We start from the raw sequence: 15,667 nt of genomic DNA on the forward strand, positions 1-15,667 counted from the left end.
TTTATTCAGTTTTCCAGGCCACACATTATATAGATAACTATTATACATCTTGAACCTGTAGGAACTTTCTATGATTGAAGAATCCAAGACTTACAACAAGATTGATGTTAAGTACAATCCTATCAACATGACTTGGCTAGTGTCATGTTATCATAGCAACAAGTCCAATTCAAGGGAACCTTACACAACATCAACTTCCCAAAGTTCCTAGAATGGCTGACTGTTTCTCATTTGTTACCTGCTTTGAGTACTATAATCAAGCACCAGATAGGGTCTTGTGGGCACCGAATTTTATGTCCGAAATCTGTCCACACTTACCCCTACCCCCACCCCCACATGCAGACCTACAACCTACTTCTGGGCCACCTTCTGTGATGTACAGATGCACACCCCAATGACAAGATATGCCCTTTGTAGGATGAGCCCAAGAAAGAAGCCTTGGAGGCCCGAGAGATGGGCTTTTGCTTCATTGGTAGGGAATTCCACTGTACAGTCCCCTGAGTAGGGATGGGAGATGGGGAGAGAGTACAGAACCAGCTGTAGATGGGCATATGCCCTTGCCTTGGTAGACCTTTCACTCTATGAGGAGGGGAGTGGCTAGAGACAATGAGGGGCTTTCAAAAGCTGAAGACCAAAGCATAAAGTTGGTACTGCCTCAGTCTAATGTTCAGTGCACTCTATAGAACTTTAACAGTTCCATTGACCACAGGCTCAAGAATGATTTCCCTAGGCACGCCTGGGTGGCTCAGTTAAGCATCGACTTTGGCACAAGTCATGGTCTTGCAGTTCTTGAGTTCAAGCCCCACATTGGGCTCTGTGCTGACAGCTTCAGATTCATTGGAGCCTGCTTCAGATTCAGTGTCTCCCTCTCTCTCTGCCCCTCCCTCCCCTCTCAAAAATAAAGATTAAAATTAAATTTTAAAAAAAGATTAGCCTCATCAGACTTATCAGAGTGAGTTACAAAAGAAGGATGCTGATAAAGAAAGCCAACTTACCAACCTGTCCCACAGCAAAGGGTATGTCACATGAGGTTTCTGATCCCAGATGTATCTGAGCTTCTACAGTTGTCCCTCTAAAGCCCAAAGCACGGCTCAGCTATTTCCCAAGAAAGCCCACATATCTAATGTGGGCGAGGCAAGGACATGGGGAGTGTCCCAGCCAAGGGACAGTGGGTGAGTCTCCAAGGTCTCCATCTTGTTTTCCAGTCTTATGCTACTTATGGAGCTCTTCCTCCTCTTCTCTGTCACCTCCTACACATGGCTGATGACCCCAGGAGAAAAGACTTCTCAGTTCACCAATTTATGTTCTTATTCTATCCCTGTTCTTTCAGAGCAAGTCCTCACTATCTTATTAGGTCTTTGATGCTATTTATAAGATGTTTTTTATGTTTTGTGGAGATATTTTAGTTTATTTTATGAGAAAGTTGGGCTGAATTATAATCAACTATCACTGGAAGTAGAAATCCCAAAATGACTTTCAGATATTTGTTTCTTTGGCATATTCTGTTTCTGTAAATGGACCCCAAGTAGAGCTTCAAGTTCCCTTCGACCAGCTTTGAAAATGCATTATTTAACAAACATTTGTTTAACCAGCACTTCCTGAGTGTTGCACTGTTTAAAGCACTATAGTAATCCACAGAGAAGACACAAAATTGTAAAAGATGCAAGCTTTGCCATCAGAATAAGGTATAATTTTGAGGGGGAGTCAGACATGTGTGTAAATAATAAAGGAGTGAAGGAGGAAGGTGAAGTACAGAAATGAACGGAGTCTGGAAGTAACAAGCCTTGAGATTACAAATTGGAACAGAAATGTCATGTTCTGTGAGGACTATAAATCAAAGGTCTCAAAATGGTAGGCCACAGACTGAACTCAGCCCACAAACGTGTTTGGTTTGGCCCACACAGTGTTTTAAAAATAGGAGATTTCCCATTTTAAAAAAGTCTGGATTTCCATCTTCTGAAAACTCAGAAGATCTGGCAACTGTCCTCATTGCCAACTGGCAGCCATCAGCTGGAGCTAAGTAGAAGCTGCTTCCTCAGGGAGAGCTTAATTTCTTCAGTTCACCACATTTCCCATCAGTCCTCCCCTGCCGTCCTTCACACCCTGCGTGCTTCACTTTCTCAATCTAATGAAAAGCGCTGTATAAATGCAACTTCCAGCCCCTCTCCTTGGAATCAGCAGATTTTAGGTTCAAAGCCACACCCCCTACACACACACACACACACACACACACACACACACACACACACATTTAACCTTAGTTTTCTATATAAAAACTGGAAGTGACAAGGCCTCACCACCACCCTTTCAGTCACGTGTGTCCTTTCTGTAGGTATTTAAGTTGATGATTTTGGTGTGTGTTGATCTTGTCCCCACAGAACTGAAGAAATGGTGCATTTAAAGATTCACCACTCCTGGGGCACCTGGGTGGCTCAGTCGGTTAAGCATCTGACTTCGGCTCAGGTCATGATCTGGCAGTTTGTGAGTTTAAGCCCCCTGTCAGGGTCTGTGCTGAGAGCTCGGAGCCTGGAGCCTGCTTTAGATTCTGTGTCTCCCTCTCTCTCTGCCCCTCCCCTACTCACACTCTATCTCTTTCTCTCAAAAATAAATAAACATTAAAAAAAAAAAAAGATCCACCACTCCTTGTTTTTACAAAAAGAGAAAAACATCAGGCTCTATTTTTCATAGACTATTAGGGAAAGAAAAGAAGAGAATCCAGCGTGCACTGAGGAATGACAACAGAGAAAATGGACACTGCATGTGAAAGTGGAGAGAGAGCAAGGCCACAGGCAGCGGAGAGGGGGTTACCCTGAGGGGCACCATTCAGGTGTGCAGGAGCCGTATTATGTTGATGTCTTTGCCAACTGATCACCTAGGCTTTGCCTGAGAAAAATCTCCCACTGCCTCTGTCACCTTCTGTCTGTCACCTGCTGAGTACTTCCTGTGGATATACTTTAGCTTTCATTATTGAAAAAAAAAAAAAAAAGAAGATCTAGCTGGGTGGTGAGGATGGCCTTCTCTTTTTGGTAAGGGCTGAGCTAAGGGAGACTTACAGGTATATTCACTGAGGTTTCAAAGTATTTTTCTGTCTGATGGTTAAATATAGTTGACAGAATACAGTTTACAGTTTGAAGTCAGACTAACCTGGCCTTGAACCTTTACTCTGCCCCTCATCGCTGGATGCCTTTTTTTCTAAGTTTCATGGTAGCTGTAAGGATTAACAAGACAATGTATGTAAAGTGCTAAAGACAGTGCCTGATATACAGCAAGTACTCAATAATTGTTAACTTTTCTTACTGCTTCACTTTACATAAGATCCATGTATCAGTACAAATTTTACTTTGGGTCTGTCAATCTTAATTATATTCCTGCATCGATGAGAGATGCAGAATTCATAAATTCTGGTAAAAGCTAGTATACTAGATAAAAGATAGATAGTATATAGATCAAAGTTAGTATGCTTGTTACACCATGTTTTACATGTAGAAATCAGAACATGATTTGAAAAATAGGGGGCAATTTACAAGTACAGGGAATGACTGAGTAAGTGATTTATAAATAAAATGGTAAGTCAGGTCGTTTTTTTTCTAGCTTTCTGTATAAGCCATAAAAACTTACCAAGGGCCCACTCATGAGCAAAAGAACTTTAAACCCAAGTATGGTTTGGCAGGCCATTCCAAGCCACTGTGTGATACACTGCTCATACCTCAACAGAAAATTTTGGTTTCTGAACTCTGGGATTCCAGCTTGTCGCTGCCTCTGGTGTTATTCACTTGAATCCGTATTTGTGTCTATTCTGACTCCAGCTTGGATCTCCTTAGATCTTTTGAGTATTAACGATCGGTCAGTATTGTTATTTATCAAGACCTAAGGTTTTTACCCAAATACTCATTCTATTCCCCTAGATTATTGACTGGATACATTGACCATACCACTCTCCCAACTTTTTTTTTTATATATATGATTTTTTTTAATGCTTATTTATCTTTGAGAGACAGTGTGTGAGAGTCAGGGAGGGGCAGAGAGAGAGAGGGAGACATAGAATCCAAAGCAAGCTCCAGGCTCCTAGCTGTCAGCACAGATTACGATGTGGGGCTCAGACCCACGAACCTTGTGAGATCATGACCTGAGCCAAAGTCGGACGCTTAACCGACTGAGCCACCGAGGCGCCCCTCCCAACTTTACTTCCTGTTCGAAGCTCTACATCACCCTTTCCTCCTAAAGTTTCTCTCTTATGGCTCCAGTCCCTAAGGTTCCACAGGACCTATACTCATTTGAGGAGGAGGGTAAATTTTGTATTGAAAGTTAACATGCATACAAAAACAGAAAACTGCACAAATGATTAGTGTACAATGAGTACACTTGAATGTGTTCCTAGGAGGAGCACCTGGGTGGCTCAGCTGATTAAGCATCTGACTCTTGGTTTCGGCTCAGGTCATGCTCTTACAGTTCCTGGCTTCAACCCCCACACCAAGCTCTGCGCTGACAACACACAGCGTGCTTGAGATTCTCTCTCTCCCTCTCCCTCTGCCCCTTCCCTGCTCACGCGCTCTCTCTCTCTCTCAAAATAAATAAACATTTTTATTTTTATTTTTTTTTTCAACGTTTATTTATTTTTGGGACAGAGAGAGACAGAGCATGAACGGGGGAGGGGCAGAGAGAGAGGGAGACACAGAATCGGAAACAGGCTCCAGGCTCTGAGCCATCAGCCCAGAGCCTGACGCGGGGCTCGAACTCACGGACCGCGAGATCATGACCTGGCTGAAGTCGGACGCTTAACCGACTGCGCCACCCAGGCACCCCTAAATAAACATTTTTAAAAAAAGGTGCACCTAGGAGAAAGCTTCTTCATATGATTTGCAAATGTTCAGCGTTAATAGCTACTGCCACACAATTTTTCAAAGTGGTCACAGCAATTTGTACTCCACCAGTTGTGTAAGAGAGTTCCAGTTACTGTGCATCCTCCCCAACACTTAGTATTGCAGAGCCCCTTTAATTCCTTTTTCATTTGTGCTACACAGATCACCCACCTCCCACTGCACTGAGATAGTTTTCAGCTTCCCACTCACCCTCAATCCCTGAACACCCAGCAGCTCCAACCCAGCGACATCACTGTACTAGTTAGTATTTACATTAAAACTAAATTCACCCTCTGGTTCAGGTACTGCCTTATATATACTATCAGTAAAGAAATGACATGACAGATTATATATTCTTCTTAGACTTCCCATATTTAATTTTACCTAACTTGGAGCTAGTTGACATGAACGGTCATAGACATGTCTATAAACCCAGTGCTAGTCCTGTGAATGTGCAAATTTTATAAACCTTCTATTTCAAAAACATTGCTGTATTAGATCCTAAAGTATAAAGGACCCTTTCAAATGATTAGAAATAAAGTGACTGGGAAGGAGATAGCAATCTTAGAGACTTACTACTTTACAGCAAATGACATCAGTGCCATAATGCTGGAGGTATCATAGAGTGAAGGATTAAAGTTAAATGCAAATGTATGATATCAAGTCCCTCTAAGATCTGCTTCTGATTAAACTCAGCCAAAAGAGAATCCACTCACATTCTCCTTCTCCTAAATGTAGCTCCTTTTACTAGAAAAGAGATCACATAAATTCGAATGTACTTAATTTCCTTGTAAAGCATTTCTCAGTGCTAAATGCAACTCTTTTCCAAAAGCAGAGGACAGATGGAACACTTCAAAGAAAACACTTCAGATAAAACATTATTTTTTTTCAAATCTACATTCGTGTTCATGTATTGTTCTGTACTTAAATGTTTGAGTACCTACTTAATACACATAGAATTATGAGGAATAAAGTAGAGGATTACAATATGCCTGGTTTCAAATAACTTTTGGCTTATGGGACATAAGTAATAAATATTCATAAAGAAAATCTTTGTAACCTCCAACTTTTTACTGTAAGGAAAAACATCCCTAGTTTTCTATCTCTTCTGGATAAAAAAAAAAAAACTTTATTATTCACTTGAACTATAGCAAGGTAATTTCAAAGTATTCTTCCAGAAACAATTTATCCCTTGATGAAGAGATTTCCGTCTAGTAGTTCTCATACCATTATGGATTTTTTTTTAAGTCTGGTTTGATTATGCTTTCCTAATTATGTTCTCTTTTGTAAATAACAAAAAGCCAGAATTTTGTTTCTGTGCAAGTGAATCAACCTCTCTCTCTCTCTCTCTCTCTCTCTCCTTTCTTGTTGCGAAAGCTAGGAGAAATGGTCAGTGGATTTAAATCCCTTATATAACTCAATATTCCAATCTGAATGTGAATTATAAAGCTTTAACAAAGGGTCAGTTTTAGCATCTGGAGTGCAATAATATAACCCTTAACTCGAAGCAGTAATGCTGAGAGCTAAATCTGGGTTCATTTTCTCTTTGCCAGTTTTGTAACTTTTGTCTTTAGCAAAAGAAAAATGCATTGTTCTTTTGATTAAATTAAATGCCTCTCTTCCAGATATCTGTAAGTCTATTAGGCTCCTAAACCACCATTTGTGGTTTTTAATTGACTTTTCCTAGACTTCATTTAACCACATACACACAAGTCACTCTATTCTCCCCTTGAGTCATGCATTTAGGTCCTATTAACACTAATGGAATTTATATGCATGCACGCTGAGGGAGAATAAGCCCCTTAAACACCTTTTTAATGGAACAGTTTTGTTTCTTTCCTTTCCTCTCCATACTCCTCTGTTTGGACTTTCTCTTACCAGTACAGGCTTCCAAATAATGTAGTTCTGATTTCTTCTATTGATCATTCCTGGGAAAAGCAGCATGACTAAATCATTACTACTGTATTAGATTTTCAGGTTTCACAATGAAATTCAAATGTTGCCTTTGTTCCAGTTCTGTAGTTTTCAGCAAATGTATTTAACCCACGGAGTATTTTTTTATCTTGCTGAAGACTTGACTAGCCAGAAATCAATTAAGATAATGAATATTTACTCAGGGGGCTAAAGATTTTTCCACCTTAACATGAAAATAAAGAGGCATGTTTTCAGCCTCTCCCACCGTATAGTATGGTGTTTTTATTTGTTTACACTTTAGGAAAAGGTTTTTGTTTTGTTTTGTTTTTAAGTACTTATAACATAGGACTTCAGCAACATGTTCAAATTCAAAACAGTAAAGTAACAGGAAAATAAATTGTGCCACAGGAACCATAAATCTCCAGGAAGTAAAACTACACCTCCAATGCGTCTGCTAACAATCCTATTTTTGTTTAGCTTGTAGAAATGTATTATTCTTTATTGTTCTTATAATAGCTTTATCGATGATCTTTACAAGCCAGCTTTGTTTTCCTTTCCCATTTGTAAAGCGAGGGACTGGATGAGACTATTGTGCCTAACAGAGCACCAGACATATAACATTAATTTGAATCACATAAAATTGCCATTTTGGTAGATCAAAAACAGTCGATTAAGTGTTGGACAAAATCTGTTGAGCATCGAATTAATTAATTAATGGTTGCATGAATGAATTCGCTTTCAAGTCTAGACCTAAATATTTATTCTACTTTCAAAAATTAGAAATATACAGGAATTAGTCTAAGGCAGCACAAGTATACATTAAACGGCAGACTTTCCCCTTTCAATGGAATAAGACTAAAACTGACTAGCCTCAGTTTCATTCTCTTTCATTTTTTGCTGCTATACCAGAGTACAACAAACCTCGTGTTGATTATTGCCGCTCTGAAGTAAGCTTAAACTACATTATAAAGATATGATATTCTGATATATTTGAGCATTTGGAAAATTAAACTCATGTATGACAGATCCGATGGTGCATAGGGAAAGAATTGAGGGTAAACATGAAAAACTGGGTAAGTAAAAGTTCATTAAAAACATTATGCAAGAAAGGAACCAAAATCATAGTATATTTCTTAACCATTTAGCAAATAATATAGATATGACAATAATTTAATGCTGTTGCTTTATCCCAAAATATTATCTAAAAATATAAATGTCAAAACCAGCAGAAACAGCTCAAAATGTTGAAGGAGTTTATGTCTGAGGACTGGAACTAGGGGTATAAAAGGGTGAGGGAAGAATTGTTGCTTTTAACTATGAATTTTGGAACTACAGGAAAACCCCTGGATGACACACTCCACAATAACATGAATTACAGTGTGATTAAATGAATTGGTGATTGGTTCCTATGGTTTGTACTAGACTCACCCTAATTATTTTGTTAAGAATGCTACAACTCCATAGTAGATCCTACAACTGAATTTTTCTGGATTCAGTTGAGAGTGTTATGTGGAAATTTGTATCGTTTGCTTTTTAACTATGTACACATATTGATTTGATAAGAATAAAAATTGGTTTAGATAAACTTGAGTTTTATATTGAACCTATCTAAGTTGTACCCTTTTAAGAGCTCAGCTCCAGGTTGGAAGGTGAGAGGTTATAGTAAGAAAGGAGAATTCAGCTCCCTTCTTGGTGACTTTACCAAGACTTCCCATTTAACTCTCTTTCTCTGATTCCTCACTATTTCCAACCACCTTCTGCTCACAACTGACTGGCAGGATTAGTTGGGGCCCTTTAGGTGCTATGGTCAGAATGAATAAGAAAGAAGTACTCAATTTCCTTAGTTTTCCTGCTGTAAACTTCAATGCAACCTCATTATTTTGACATTAAATTTTGCATTAATGCAATAAAATGACTTTCATTACATTGTAGTGATATAAAAAGTGTGAGGAGGTAATAGAATTCATGAAAATGATGACTTTATATTCTCTGACTTTCAAGGTTGGAAAATTTGAACTCTACAATAACGTATCTACACATTTTTATTAATATATTCTCCATTATGTGTAATTTATTATGGAAATAAGGCTTTGTTAGAATAATTAATCAAATCAAATAATTTTGGGTACTTTCTGGAGCTGTCTGGAGTCCTTGCATACAAAGATGAGCATTATGCATGAAGTATGGTACTTAGTACTTAGTTAATCAGAAAAGCTTTTAGGTTCAGTCTTGGAGTTAAAGGAGGAACATAATTACACAATGGCTTTTAGCATTAGCCTTTTGATAATTCAAAAGAGAAAGGAGCACAGACAGTGGGGGCCAGAACAGAAGCAAAAGGGAAAAAAAAAAACAGATTAGGTGATTTTTTTTTTTTTTAATTGGACCTATGTCTAAGAATATCTTTTCTAGGTGCAGCTGGGTGGCTCAGTCGGTTAAGTTTCTGACTTCGGCTCAGGTCATGATCTTGTGGTTCGTGAGTTTGGCCCCGCATCGGGCTCTGTGCTGACAACTCAGAGCCTGGAGCCTGCCTCGGATTCTGTGTCTCCCTCTCTCTCTGCACCTCCTCTTCTCTCTCTCTATGTCTCTCTCTCTCTCTCTCAAAAATAAACACTAAAAAAAAAAAGGTGTTTTTTTTTAATTAAAAAAAAAAGAGTATCTTTTCTATTGGTCAGTCCTCTGGGGTGAAAACTGGCCCCAGTCCCCAGAATGACCTTGCACCCAAGTCCCAGTTGTTCCAAAGTGCTGGCACTTGACATCTTCCTACTACATAAACTGTTGCTTCTGGACCATTGCTCTAACTAGCTCATTCAGAACTTCTTTTCCTATAAGTCTCACAGCATCTTTTGGGAACTATTTTCTCAGAGAACAAGGAAAATGTAGTGTGGGGCAGGCAGTTGGGTGGCTCAGTCAGTTAAGCGTCCGACTTGGGCGCAGGTCATGATCTCACAGTTCGTGGGTTCGAGCCCTGCTTTGGGCTCTATACTGACAGCTCAGAGCCTGGAGTCTGCTTCAGATTCTGTGTCTCCCTCTCTTTCTCTCTCTGCCTCTCCCCCACTTGAGCTCTGTCTCTGTCTGTCTCTCTCTCTCTCAAAAGTAAATAAACATTAGAAAAATGTCTTTAAAAAAAATGTAGTGTGATTAGGAGTAGTACTCCTGAGCTATACCCCTGGGTTAAAACCCCAGCTTCTCCACTTATTGGGTGTGTGGCCTTGATAAATTACTTAGCCTGTCTGGATCTCAACTTCATGTGTAAAAGGAGGGTAATAATAGTACCTCTTTCACAGAGTTGCTGTGCAACATTGAATAACTTCACACATGAAACAGAACAGTGCCAGGAACGTAGTCAGCACTTTGTAAATGCCAACTATTGTTAAACAGGCTGAACTCAATAGGGTCTGTCTCTTACACAAACATACAAAGGCACACACACATAGTCTCTTTAAACCTAACCTACAAACTTTTGTCTTCTTATCCCTTGGATGAAATCATGAACTGGTTCTGTAACTTTTTCCACAATTTTCTTGGTGACTTCAATCACTCTCTTTCCTAAGAAGTTATATTTGAGTAATTGAAACATCCAGTAATATGAAATCATCAAAACTTCTAACTTTTACCTAATGTAGAGATTTTCCTCTACCCCAGCTGAAAGCCCTTGAGACCTGGAAGGCTCTGTGGACAGAGTGAGAGGGAATGTGAAGGATCAGCTTTTGTTCTCTCTCCTAACTTCACTTCCTTCTCCCCTTCCTCCTACGGAAGGACTGGTTACTCATATCACAAATCTCCCCCAAAGAATCTTCCGTCCCAGGCACTTTTACGTCCATCAAGGACCATGTCCTGAAGGGGTAATCCCACATCTCCATGGCACTTAGTAGTGACTGGGCATGTACTATTTTATTCTCAGCCTTTAAAGCCTCAGAGAAAACCATGATCAGAAGTGTCCTATCTTATATCACACGTGCTTTTACCAACTGCTCACCTCCAAGCCACCCTCCACATTCCCTGAGGTCTTTGACTGCTGGGTGAGTCTTCTTCTACATCCTGATATCTTTTTCAAAAGAGAAATTTTAGTGAATTTAATCATACATGCCTATGGAGCAAGTGAAAAGACAAATAACAATTTAAACAGTGCCTGAATTTCCATAGCCATTCCTCTCAATTTATAACTCTATAGCAGCTCAAGTTGGAGTGGGATCTGCTATTACTATTCCTAGGACATATTCTGTTCCTGATACTTTCTGAAACTATGAGCCTCTCACCTTACTGGGCATGAGTCTATTATTAAGCCAACTATTGCATGTGGTTCTTAATGAAGAAACACTGATCTTTTCTAAAGATAGAGGGAAAACTGAAAAATAACTTGTATAAAAAAAGAGAGAGAATAGGAGTAATCAACTCATCCTGGTTTGCTCAGGACTTTCCTGGTTATAGCACTAAAAGTCCCACATCCTGAAGCCCCCAGTCCCAGGCAAACTGGAATTGTTGATCATCCCACTAGTAGAGTCCAGGCATCAGAAAGAGCAAAGGCTCTTGGGAGAGTGTAAGGCTGAATGTGAGCACAATCCAGGCTCCAATTCTCCTCCTCCACATCACTCCGTCCCAGTTCTCATCCTGTCTTTTTCATTGTTTTCACTTCGAGTAAGTGAAAGAAAATAAGACTTAGCTGAGTCTTGACTTAAGCTAAAGGACTAGAAATCTAGGTTATTAATATTTTATGCAAACTTTTTTTAAAGGAATTTCTGTAACTTTTCACTGTATATTTCTCAGACTCTTTTATACCACGAGGAGGAAAAGGAAATGAACCACAGATAGCAAAGTGGTCTACCCTTAGCCACACAATAATTATGGGGAAGATCTGGGGTTTCCTGTTCTTGGCTTGGCCTGCTGAGCCATTTTCTCTTGTTAAGTTACTTAACCCTAGCTGGGCTTCAGTTGGTTTTTGTTTGTTTGTTTAATCTTTAGCCTTTTTTTAAAAAAAGACCATCTATTTCTAGCCAACTGAGTATTGGTGAGAATCAAATAAGAAAAATGTGATAACTCATATGAAAAAATCCTTCCTTCAGCTCTCTTTTCTCCAACTTTCCAGGCCCCTCACCCTGCCAGCACATTTTGGCCTAGTCCTATCGCTATTTTCTCCATCCCAAACATAAGAGTTGCCTGTCTGAGATTCCTTAGCTTTTTTTTTTTTTTCATTGTGAATGTCAAAAGAAACCAAGTAATATGAAAAGAAATCAAACCCTTGGCTAATGGGAGGAAGTAAATAGATCTTGGTGTCCTTCTAGTTCACATCATGGGCTTCCTTCTACATTTTTCTAGTCCAGAAAAGGTTGTCTAATGATGAGAATACCACATCAGGTAGGAAATGATGGAAAAAAATAAATGAAAGAACTACCCAAGGACAGCCAATTTTGGAGAATTTTCTGAAATGGTACTAAGTCATCCATCACCGGTTCCACCAGCTCCTAGATGATGTCCTGAAGTGATAGAAGGGTTCAGAACCAGAAACCCAACTGACAGATCTTAGTAGTCAAATTGAGGACATCGGGTGAGTTGTTGTACTTCTAACAAGTTTATATATTAGCACGAGATTTTCTAAAACTATAGCATTTCTAGGGACAAGTGCAGCCGACATCAGAAAAACAAAAATAGAACATATTCCAAAATTAGAAACATGTATCTGAAATTTTCACTTGAAAAGCTAAGCGGCAACCAGGTTGGCAATATTAGTGCAGAATACCGACGTCAGCAAGCGTTGATTAGTGAACAGTAACAGAGATAAGGGTCTATACAAACGACTGTAATCACCTTTGTACATTGTGCTGGCTATTTGTCCTTACAAATCCATTCTGTAGAAGGAAGTACCTCCAGGATACCAGAGAGAGCTGGAGGAGGGACAACATTGGGGGATATATTCCACATCCCTTTCTACCCAGTTCCTTCTTCCTCCCTGCCAGGCTCTAGTTTGACAATGACTGCATTACCGTATGTAAGGCCACAGCTCCAGTTGAGCGGTCCTTGTACCGTGTCTGGAGTACTCATTAGCTTCCGGTAAAACCACTTCTTCCACTTGCTCCTCAGGGTTCAGTGCTATAACAGCTTCCCACTGATGCTAGTCCCTGGGTCATTATTATTCCTTGTTGGTTTTCTTTCTTTTTTTTTTTTTTAATGTTTATTATTTATTTTTGAGAAGAGAGAGACAGAGCACAAGCAGGGGAGGGGCAGAGAGAAAGGGAGACACAGAATCCGAAACAGGCTCCAGGCCCCGAGCTGTCAGCCCAGAGCCCAATGCAGGGCTCGAACTCATGGACTGCGAGATCATGACCCGAGCCGAAGTTGGCCGCTTAACCGACTGAGCCACCCAGGCGCCCACCTTGTTGGTTTTCTTAACTATGTTGTATTAGTTTGCTAGGGCTGCCATCATGAAATACCACAGACTGAGTGGCTTAAACAACAGAAATTTATTTTCTCACAGTTCTGGAAGCTGCTCAAGATCAAGCAGGGTTTGGTTTCTCCCCTTGGACTACAGAGGGCCACCATCTTGCTGCGTGCTCACATGACCTCTTCTTTGTGCGGGAGGCAGGGGTGCAGGAGAAATGAAAGAGCTCTCTGGCCTTTCTTATAAGGACACTAATCTTATAGGATCAGGGCTCCACCCTTATGATTTAATTTCATCTTAATTGCCTCCTTATATGCCCTATCTTCAAATACAATCACACTGGACTTTTCAGGGAGAGGAGCAAGGTTGGGACAGAAACATTCTGTGTACAACCCATGCCCATCCTTTTGTAAATAGACTCTGTTAAACTGTCTATAATTAGCCTCTTTCAGTACATTATCTTCTTCCTGCCAGGACATTGACTGAAATGTATATGAATGATAAAATGGTGAATTGAGGCAAACTTGGGATTATACAGGCTAAAAAATAATAAAGAAAAAAATTTTTATCTGAAATTTTCACATAATTAAAGTACCTTAATTTTTATTTCTTTTCTATGTAGACAATGCAAGAATCAATTCCTTTCAGAAAAGGTGCTTATTCTTTCTTTCTTTCTTTCTTTCTTTCTTTCTTTCTTTCTTTCTTTTTCTTTTAGAGAGAGAGTGTGCATGTGAGTTGGGGAGAGGGGCAGCGAGAGAGGGAGAGAGAAAGAGAGAGAGACTCTTAAGCAGGCTCCATGCTCAGCCCTGAGCCCCACTTGGGGCTCAATCCCTCAACTCTGGGATCATGATGTGAGCCAAAATCAAGTCAGACACTCAACCTACTGAGCCACCCAGGCGCCCCAAAACTTCATTTGATCTAGCTTTTTTATACAGGCTTTAAAAAATATCTTTTTTTTTTAACGTTTATTTATTTTTGAGACAGAGAGAGACAAAGCATGAACGGGGGAGGGTCAGAGAGAGAGAGAGAGACACAGAATCTGAAACAGGCTTCAGGCTCTGAGCGGTCAGCACAGAGCCCAACGCAGGGCTCGAACTCACGGACCAAGAGATCATGACCTGAGCCGAAGTCAGACGCTTAACCGACTGAGCCACCCAGGCGCCCCTTTAAAAAATATCTTAGTTATAATGTCAAATTTTTAACTCTCCTCCAAAAGATTATTTGCACCTCTTGAGGCCATTTTGAAAAACTGCGTTTTGCCAAAAGAGAACATTACATAAACATTTTTTAGCTAAAATATATATGAAAGCAACTAGCTTTCTTGTTTCCAAAACATATCAAAAAAGATGAACATAAATTCAGGGATATTGGCTAAAGAAACCAACTGAAACCCCATACTTTAAACAGCAAAAAAATCACTGCAATAGAAGACTGAAGACCATTAGACAATAGATTCAGTATCAAAGAGAAGCAGCTATAATCCAACTTAACTCTTATAAAGCTCTTTTGCAGTTTAGAAAATGTGTTTATATATGTGGAAGCTTGCTAATTGCTTCCCAAGTGCAATTCTCTTTTGCCTTGGAAATAGAACTCAGAATCTGGTTTTTAGCTAAGGATGTAGCCACTAATCCTAAACTATATAGTTCTATCATCTGATCTAATTATAAACTCAATTATAAATTGTATGAGGGCAGAGACCATGCCTTTCTTGCCTGCTGAATCTTCATAGGACTGACACAGAGTAAAGAAGAAAAGAAAGAAAGAAGAAAGAAAGAAAGAAAGAAAGAAAGAAAGGAAACCTTTACTAATTAAATGAATGAAGGAATGAGCCATGATAAAACACCCTCTTTTCATAAAAAAAAGTATTGTTTGGATAACTTTTCCCAAAAGAAGGAAGCATAACATTGTGGATAAATTTGTGGGCTCTGGAACCACTGCCTGGGTCCATTCCCTGCTCTGATACTTACCAGCTGTGGATTAAGAAAGTTCAGAGCTCTCCGTAATATGTAAAATAGAGAAAATATTAATACCTACCTTGTAGAGTTTTTATGACAACTAAATGAGTCGACTTTAAAAACTTAAAATAATTACTGGCATTAGCAAGCAATCAAAAATATTAATAATAAATATGTATCTAATCAATCCTCATTTTTTTCATAGAGTCCATATTTGCAAATTTTCCAGTTCACTAAAATTTATTTGCAACCTCAAAATCAATACTCACAGCCTTGCACAGTTATTCGTGGATGAGCAAAGTGAGTTCCCTGACACACATGTTCCCTGCTGAGTCGAACAAAGTGAAACTCTGCTTTCATGTTTTGGCTCTCATACCACGTTTTGGCTCTCAAAAGTATCCTTTTCTCAACCTCAGTTTTTCACATTTTTTGTGCTTTTTGCCGGTGATTTTAGTGTTTAAAATGGCCCCTGTGGGGTGCCTGGGTGGTTCCCACCACTAAGCATCCAACTCTTGATTTCGGCTCAGGTCATGATCTCGCTGATTGTTGAGTTCGAGCCCCGCATC

The sequence above is a fragment of the Lynx rufus genome, unplaced genomic scaffold (genome assembly GCF_022079265.1).
Source record: "Lynx rufus isolate CCGP_SWC_20201006 ecotype Redwood Valley unplaced genomic scaffold, mLynRuf1.p SCAF_3, whole genome shotgun sequence".
NCBI classification, from domain to species: domain Eukaryota; kingdom Metazoa; phylum Chordata; class Mammalia; order Carnivora; family Felidae; genus Lynx; species Lynx rufus.